At 38.5% G+C, this 9,143-nt stretch overlaps 1 non-coding gene across 1 annotated transcript; it reads left to right on the forward strand.

Annotated features, from left to right (window-relative positions):
* The first annotated feature begins 6,363 nt into the window (after nucleotides 1–6,363).
* On the forward strand, nucleotides 6,364–6,466 carry LOC112320726 (U6 spliceosomal RNA). The gene has a single exon (XR_002976438.1). It is a non-coding gene; the product is annotated as a U6 spliceosomal RNA (small nuclear RNA).
* Nucleotides 6,467–9,143: the final 2,677 nt, after the last annotated feature.

Genomic DNA, 9,143 nt, shown 5'->3' on the forward strand with positions numbered 1-9,143 from the left:
TTGCTTTTAGAGAGAAAGGAAGGGAGAAAGAGGGAGAGAAACACCGATGCAACAGAGAAGCGTCAATTGATTGCCTCCGTACAAGCACAGACTGGGGATCGATCGCAAGTACCGAGACCTGGGATAGCAGGTCCCAGGTCTGGAATTGAACCCACAACCTTTTGGTTGTGGGACAACGTTCCAACCAACTGAGCCACACTAGCCAGGCACATTCAAATTATTTTAATATTAAATATAACAATATTCATTTCAAACCAATATAAAAGGATACAGTGAAAACTAAGTTTCTAGGCCAGACTCCAGTTGCCCTAGATTCCTTTTCCAGAGGAAGCACAGTGACCAGTTTCTTGTATATTCTTTCAGAGATAGCCTATAGATTAAATAAGTTAATATACATGAAGTACTTAGAATATTGCCTAACTCAAACCAAATGCCATATAAATGTTTGCTGTTAATAGTGAAGGTGGAGGAGGTAGCACTGGCAGTAGAGTCTTGGCAGGCACATATTTATCCACCTCAATCTTTTTTAGTGGCTAGATGTTATTATAACTGTAATATAATACTTTAAACATTCCCTTATAGAAGGGAAAATGAATAACAAGTTACTGTGATTACCATAATCTCCTAAACTAATATAATAAGCAAATACAGAAATCAGATGTCAAAAAGCAAATTATCTATAAAACACTGCATACCCTAAGATCTGAATTAGAGCATTAGAGTGAGAAGTGGGAAGGCTTGTGCTAATTAGATGTTGAGTGTGGAGAAGTAGGAGTCATAAAATGATTCAACTTCGCTTCTAGTTACAGTAAGGTACTAGAAACTTAACAACTAGCACAGTCAACGGGTATATCCAAATAAAGTCTCTGCTCAAAGGGTGAGGCAGGCAATACTGATACCCCAAATATTTTGTATAGTACATGCCAGATTGTGAAGTTATCTTAATTTCAGTAACTTATTTCACAGATACATTCTTTTCCCGCATAGTTTTTAAGAGAAATAAATTTGTGTCTGTGATGCCTTGGGGTTTGAATTGTGGCTCTACCATTTATAGTTGGGTGACCTAGGTTCAACCACGTTAACTTCTCTGTGCTTGTTTTCTTACTAGCAACACAGGGGTGAAACGAAGCACTGTGTGAATGTTTGCTGTTGGCAATGGAAAATCTTATTTTCTGGTTTAATCTAGTTCTAGTCATTGAACATTTCTACACTCAGTTACATTAAAATAACTTCTTTTAAAAAGGGGAACCATATCTAAATGCTGGGTCCCAAGTGATTTATGAAGCCACAAAACTGTATCTAAAAGCCAAAGTTGCCCTGACCAACATGGCTTAGTGGGTTGGGCATTGTTCTGCAAAGCAAAGGGTCACCAGTTCCATTCCCTGTCAGGGCACATGCCTGAGTTGCAGATTCCGGGCCCAGTCTGGGTACATACAAGAGGGAACTAATCAATGTGTCTCTCACTCTCTCTTTTCCTCCCCTGCCCTCTCTCTAAAAATAAAGTAAAATCTCTAAAAAATAAATAAAACCCCAAATCCTCATTCCATCAACAGAGCTGAGGTATATGGCCCTAGGAAAGGTTTTTATAGTAGACCTTTCTATTCAAAACATGAAAATATGAATATGAAAAACACTCAAAGCAATACACACTTTTCCCAGAGGAAATCAGACCACTGATATGTTTAAAATAATTAATAATGTTAATGAGTATCAGCACTCTTAGAAGTACAGCTTAATTGACTACACGTTCTTTGGGGACTAAAAGTGCAGTGTAAGAATGGAATCCTGGCTTTATTTGAGTCAAATTTTGAAGCCCAGAAAATTAAACAAGGATAGGAATCCATATGTTTCAAAGATACTATTTGAACAGTGTTCTATTTAAAAAATCATCATGCCATTACTAGTGTACTCAGTGGGTTCAGAGTCATCCTGCAAACTGAAAGGTTGCCAGTTCGATTCCTGGTCAGAGCTCATGCCTTGATTGCCTGCCAGGTTCCTGGTTGGGGACATGTGAGAGGCAAACAATCGATGTTTCTCTCCCATATCCACATCTCTCTCCTTCCCTTTCTTTCTCACTGTCTTCCCCTCTATCTAAAAGTAAATAAATATAATCTTTAAAAATAAAAATAAAATGTCATCTAGAGCCATGGGGGTATAGTGGGACTAAAAGGGGGAAAAAACCCACTACTAATTTACACTGGTATAATGTCATTGCTTTAAGCATCCTGCCTTCTCCTGTAGACCGAAACTTTGGTATTGAGAAATTACTTTGCTTAAATTTCAGAGCATATCTAACCTAACAGCTGCTTGCCCAATAGGGGGCGCTCCTGAAATAGAACAATTTACAGTGGAAATTGGTCTCCATAATCACATGGAGAAAATAGTATTTGAGGCAGAAATAGCTGAGGGGACGGCAGACAAGTGTGGTTTTTGGATAAGAAAATACTAATTCTTTACGTGCAGTATCAAAATTATTAGTGAAGGGGTAATTGAACCTGCAGGCTCCTTTTATAGTATTCTTTAAAGAACGTAAATTACAGATATTAACATCTTGGTTGGACACCAAGAAGTATAACAGTACGATCACTGCCTTGATGAAACACTCTTATTGAAAAGACAAGTGATACATACTCTTAATGTAAAGTTAAATTATAATAAAAGGCACTAAATACAATAAGAATGCAGAAAACAAAAGGAGCAACACTCAATTCTTATGCAGGGAGAGAGCTATGCTGTTTAGTCTTTTTATTGGAGGAGGTGCAGCAGGGAAAGGTCAGGTGAGTGGAGGTACAAGGGCAAGGTAGGAGGACAGCTGGAACTAAAGCCTACAAGTGGACAAGGAAAAAAACCTTCTCTACTGACAGTCAGGAGTAGAGATTTTCCACTGGGAAATCTGAAAAATAAATTGGAAATAAAAAAACAGATTATGAAGAGACATGAACTTCCTATTGAGACAGTGGCAGAGACAAATTTCAAGAAGGAGAGTTAAATGAAGAAAGTTTGGGATTATTTCTTTGACAAGTCAGAATATTTTGGAGGAAATTGCTATGAATGGTAATAGACAGAGTGCTATCTCAGTTCCTGCTATAAACCCTTCATCATTTTCCAAGGTTCCTGCCTGATAATGGCATTGGTTCTCCTTCCTTTCCCACTTTCTCTTGTCTACTAACAATAATAATTGCTACCTTTTATTAAAGATCTGTTTTCTGCAAGGAGTTTTACAAGCATTCTCTCACCAAAAAAAGTAAGCAAGCAAAACATAACCAGAATCATTGAAATTAAAAACAAACTGATAGTAACCAGAGGCAAGGTGGAAGAGGGTAACGGGGGAAAAGGGGGAAGGGTTGTCAGGAACATGTATAAAGGACACACGGACAAAGCCAAAGTGGGTAGGATCGAGGGTGAGAGGTGGGAGTGACTGGGGTAGGGGGGAGTAGTGGGGGGGGGATGGAGACAACTGTACTTGAACCACAATAAAAAATAATAATTAATTAAATAATTAAAAAACAAAACAACCAGCTTGGTAAGAAACCTCACCACCCTTTTACTGATGAGAAGGAACTCATAGCTGTTAAGTGGGGAAACCAGAATTTGACCACTGTTCTATTTAATTCCAACATTAATATTCTTTTTACTCTGCCTTTAAAATTCAGGGAGGCTGAAGAAGACAGGCATGGGAGATTCTAATCTTCAATAGTGATGATGGGAAATGTTCTTGGGATGTCCCAATGACCCTCTCATTTACATGCACGGAGTAGGCAGCTGTACATTTCATTACATCATATACCATTGTCTAACTTCAAAGGCAAATTTTTAAAAAATAGGTATAATCCTTAACTCTGGAACATTCAGAGTTTCCAATAGTACATTTTGCTAATAAGAAAGTGTGGGCTTTTAGAAAAGCCTCTTTTTAAAAAATATAAAATCACTTTCAAGTGAAAAATAAAATCATCTTCATGTAATGTTAGTTTATATTTTGCCCACATACCCACTCCTTTGCCTTCGTGCAGTAGATGGTAAATAGCAGAAGGTAAGGAGTGTTTCGATCAAGATGTTTTATCTCCTTGACTACTACATGCTTAGGATTATACACTAATTATATCACAACTCTGAAACCACACTCATTTTCAGTTTGTGACACTTAAAAGATGGACTTCACAGCACTTTGCCCTAAGTTTATTTTGCCCTGAAAACCCAGCTAAGCACTCTACTGGGAAAGCTTTCAAGTGATATTTGATCTTTCTATTCTAGTCTCCCTGCCAATCGGGGCTCCCTATACAAGCAAAACACTGACGATAAGACAACTATGCTGTTAGCCATCAGGAGCCCAAGCTCAGGGTAGCCTCACTTTAATTCTACAAAATGTATTACAGGTCACAAACACTCATATTCTCAACACTGTAGAGTTCAAAATGTAAGAAATAAAGTGTAAAGGGTGAAATTTAGAGCTTACTTGGGACCATAACATCTCCCTTCCTTGCCATCCTCCCCCACAGAGGAAGACAAGAAAAATTATAAGCAGCTAAGTTTAAAAACACAGGCATGGCCCTGGTCAGTGTGGCTCAGTTGGTTGTAGCGTTGTCCCATAACCAAAGATTGTAGGTTCAATTCCCAGTCAGGGCACATAGGTAGCTTGTGGGTTTGGTTCCCGGTCTGGGCATGTGCCATTCCCCATAGGGATGGTACCAGAAACAGCCAATCAATGCTTCTCTCACATCAATGTTTCTTTCTCTCCCTTCCTCTCTCTCCTAAAAGCAATGAAAAAAATGTCCTTGGGTGAAGACAACAAAACAAAACAAAACCACAGGTATGAAATACAAGCATTTGGACAGGGTGCAATAACTAGATAGAATCCATTTGCATAGAAAAGAACAGCAAAGGAGACCATGGCTGGGAAAGAAGTAACAATGACATGCACTGGCTCATCTTCTCCTTGGATATTCCTAGTGGTGGTGGGAATCCTGCTGGCTTGCAGAGCAGAGATGTTGCCTTTTATGGTAGTGAGATAGGATACTAAGACGCAAGGAAAATTCCTGGGCAAGTGGAATAGGGAAACTGAGAAGATAGCTGAACACAATGGCTGAGTAATCTACAGCCAGGTGCAGATAGACGGTCACCAGGGCTGGAAGGCCCAGTGTGCCTGGCAGGTGGCAAAACTGGGAAAACAAGGACCTCACCCCCAAGGTAACCTCTCCTCCCCTAGAATTTCCTTCCTGAAGATACCATCTAGGCCTGTTGTATTTGAGCTGCAGGCCCAGGAAAGCAGGAAAATGGAGTGAGCTATGGCCAGGACCAACTGCAATGACTAAAGACGCCCTGTCCTGTCACTGACCAATCACAGCTGGAAAAGTGATAAATATTCTACTGAAACCCTCCTCGGAGACCTCCCCTAAAATTCCCCACCTGCAAGAAAGAGAAAAAAAAAAGCCTCAGGACAAAGGACCTTGTGCACACGTTCTCCCTCTAGGGAACAGCCCACACCAATCCTGTTTCCTTCTTCTTCCCCCACTTCTTTCTTCACAGGTCCGCATCTCCCAGCCAAAGTGTCCAACCTTTTGGTATCTCTGTGCCACAATGGAAAAAGAGTTGTCTTGGGCCACACATTAAATACATTGCAACACGTAATCACAAAAAAACATTCTCATAATGTTTTTAAGTAAATTTACAGTTTTGTGTTGGGCCACATTCACAGCCATCCTGGGCTGCATGCAGCCTGTGGGCTGCAGGTTGGACACCCTTGCAAGGCAATAAGCAGCTGACAGCTTGGCCCAGGCTAATTCCTTGAACCTGACCCCAAAGCCCCCTTTTCTCTGACTTCCCAGTGAGCTACAGCAGGCCAGCCTAGACTCTCCCATTGTTTCTTCTGTGCTAAGCCCTTTGTTGTTTTACCATCCCAAGCTTTCATAAATGGATCCTCATAGTTACCTGGACTTGTTAAATCTTTCCTACACGAAGTCAAGAACCCACACACTACAGCTGGTCCTACCTAGGCAGACTCTCTTAGGGGGCCTGTGTCCGGTAACAGTAGCACATACTTATTCTGAGCATTTATGTGGCTTGTCTGAAGAAGAGAAGGAAGAGTCTATGGAATTCCTTGTTCAGGATTCCTTCCCTCTGGCAAGTGTCTTACCACTCCTGGCCTTCCAGACACAAACCCAAGATAAAATTATGAAATAAAAGTAACAGCTATGTTGGAAGACAGTTAGCAGTATTTAGTAAGAACCCTGGAGAAAGATAAAGGAATAAATACAAGGGAGAAAATATTTTGAAGAAATAATGACTAAGAACTTCCCAAAATTAGAGAAAATAGTTCTTATAAGGAAACTTCTAGCTTTAAAAATATTGATCAGAAAATGGAAGGATTGTGCTCACTTTGGCAGGATATACTAAAGTTGGAACGACACAGAGAAGACTAGCATGGCCCCTAAGTGAAGACATGCAGTTTCATTAAGCATTTCATTTAAAAAAAAAAGGAAAAATATTAAAGTAAATATAAATGAGCCAAGAATTTAACTCAAGGAAAATTCCAACTCAAGCTAGAAAAAGAAACACTGAACAAATTCAAAGAAACAAGGAGGAAGGAAAGTAAAGACAGATAATAGAAATCAAGAAAACAGAAAACAAAATAACAAGGCAGGGTGATCAAAATCAGAAACCAATTGTAGTGGACTTGGACAGGAGTTGCCTAGATCCCCTTGCTGAGAAAGGGAATCTGATCAGGAGACAGCCTCCTGCTGTGAGTCCCTGGGAGAGCCCCAACCTCAGTTAAGAATAAATGCCCCAGGCTTTGGCCTGACTCCAGGAACAAACAACCAGTAACTAATTTGGTTACAGTGTAGAGCACAAAGTTTTCACCCCAGATGGAAACAACCTTGACATTTTAGCTCCAAAACTTCCTCCCGAAATTGACCAAGGCTTTTATTATGCTCCCAGATCCAGCATGCATAATATCTGATTTCTGCCCTGGCTAGTGTGGCTCAGTGGATTGAGTACTAGACTGCAAAACAAAGCGTCACCAGTTCAATGCCCAGTCAGGGAACATGCCTGTGTTGTGGGCCAGGTCCCCAGTAGGGGTACACAAGGAGCAACCACACATTGATGTTTCTCTCTGTTGTTTTCCTTCCCCCTCTAAAAATAAATCAATAAATCTTTTTAAAAAAGAATTTTAAAAATCTGATTTCTTTCTTTCCCCATTCTTGCTTTCTTCCCTTCCCCTTTGTGAGTGGTGATCCCAAAGTTCCTTCCCCAAATCCTGCACCCTATACTCTGAAAGTCTGATTCTTTAAGAACCCTACCTGGGCATTGTTCTTTAGAAAAATTAATATGATTAAATCTCTAACAAGACTGAATACATGAATAACACATAAATAAGAAAAATAAAAAAGAGAAAAAGACTGAAGAGGAAAACAAAACAAAAATCAAATAAAATATAGAATCTAAAAAAAATTAACTACTGACATAGCAGACAAAAAAAATGTAGTGATAACTTTGAAAACTAGTAGCATAAAAGGAAAACTTGAATAAGCCGATTGTAATCACATACTTCTTCCCCTCAACACACATCCTTACCTAGATGTTTTCACATGTAAATACCAAAGATTTTCAAGTGTTAAATAATTCCCTCATTACACACTTTACTCCAGGAAACAAAAAGGAGATAACAGTTGCAAACTCTGTTAATGAAACTGTATAATCTATATTATAAAACTAGGTAAGTCAATATATGAAAAATATGATAAAGTGTCCTGGCTGGTACGGCTCAGTGGATTGAGTGACAGTCTGTGAACCAGGAGGTTGCTGGTTCAATTCCCAGTCAGGGCACATGCCTGGGTAGCAGGCCAGGTCCCCAGTGGGGAGTGCATGAGAGGCACCACACATTGATGTTTCTCTCCCTCTTTCTCCCTCCCTTTCCTTATCTCTAAAAATAAATGAATAAAATCTTTAAAAAAAAGAAAAATATGAAGTTAATTATTCATGTAATACAATTTCAAATAATATGAGCTATTGAATCCAAGAATATTTAATGCATCATGATATTAATTGGTCATAACACATAACTAAAACTTAATTTTTAATTAAAAATAAATTAATTTTTAAAATATTTTAAATTCATGAGGCCATAATGGTACTCTAAAAGGAAAGTTTTCCTTCTTTTTTACAGAATTCCAGCTAAAAAAATGAATCAATACTGGTGAGAGTTTGCAACTATCAGTGCAATGATTGATTCAGACATGAATGAGCATAGATGATAAAACTCATTGGGTGAAGAGTTGTGGGGAAGGGGCAAGTTAGTCATATGGTGGCAAAAGTGTCCACCTGCGAAGTATACATTTCATAGTGAAAACTGCACTTACACCTCGGAGAAATAAGGTGGTCATCACTGAAACAAAGTTGTAATTTTTTTAATATAATGACAAGACAATCTGAGTTATGGATCTTCTTATGCAATGAGATATGAAGCACTCGATCTTAAGTATAAAGTATTTTTCTAAAAATGTTTTATCTGAATTGAATCAAGTCTCTAATCATAATTTTGGGTTTAAAGAAAATGTAGAGAATTAGTCAAAGAACACCATGAGAATGCAATCCAGAATGTGGAATATTGTACAAGAAAACTGACCTTTTCTCTTCAAAGACAATATTATAAAGAAAATATCTTTGATTTAAAGGAAGAAGGAAGATAGTATGATAAATTAAATGCCTGAAACTACTGAATCCTGTTTTTTTTAAAGTACAAAACATATTCTGTGGACAATTATTGAATATGAACTAGATATTAGGGGCTATTATTATTTTTTAATTGTATTTTAATCCTCACCTGAGAATGTTTAGTTTTAGACAGGAAGAAACATCAACGTGAGAAACGTAGATTGGTTGTTTCCTACATGCACCCCGACCAAGGATGGAATCTGCAACCGTTTAGTGTACAGGATGATGCTCCATCCAAATGAGCCGCCAGAACAGGGCAAGATACTATTATAAAATAACTATTTCTCAGGTTTGATAGTGACAGATTATGTTGAATGTCCTTATTCTTACACGGTGCATGCTTAAAGCATTTAGGGGCAAAGAATGTGTCTGTTTACTCTACAATGCAGGGTAATTAATAAAAAAGAAATGGAAAAGTTTTTTAAACGTGGGAA

This window comes from Desmodus rotundus, chromosome 2, assembly GCF_022682495.2.
Source record: "Desmodus rotundus isolate HL8 chromosome 2, HLdesRot8A.1, whole genome shotgun sequence".
In the NCBI taxonomy this organism is placed as follows: domain Eukaryota; kingdom Metazoa; phylum Chordata; class Mammalia; order Chiroptera; family Phyllostomidae; genus Desmodus; species Desmodus rotundus.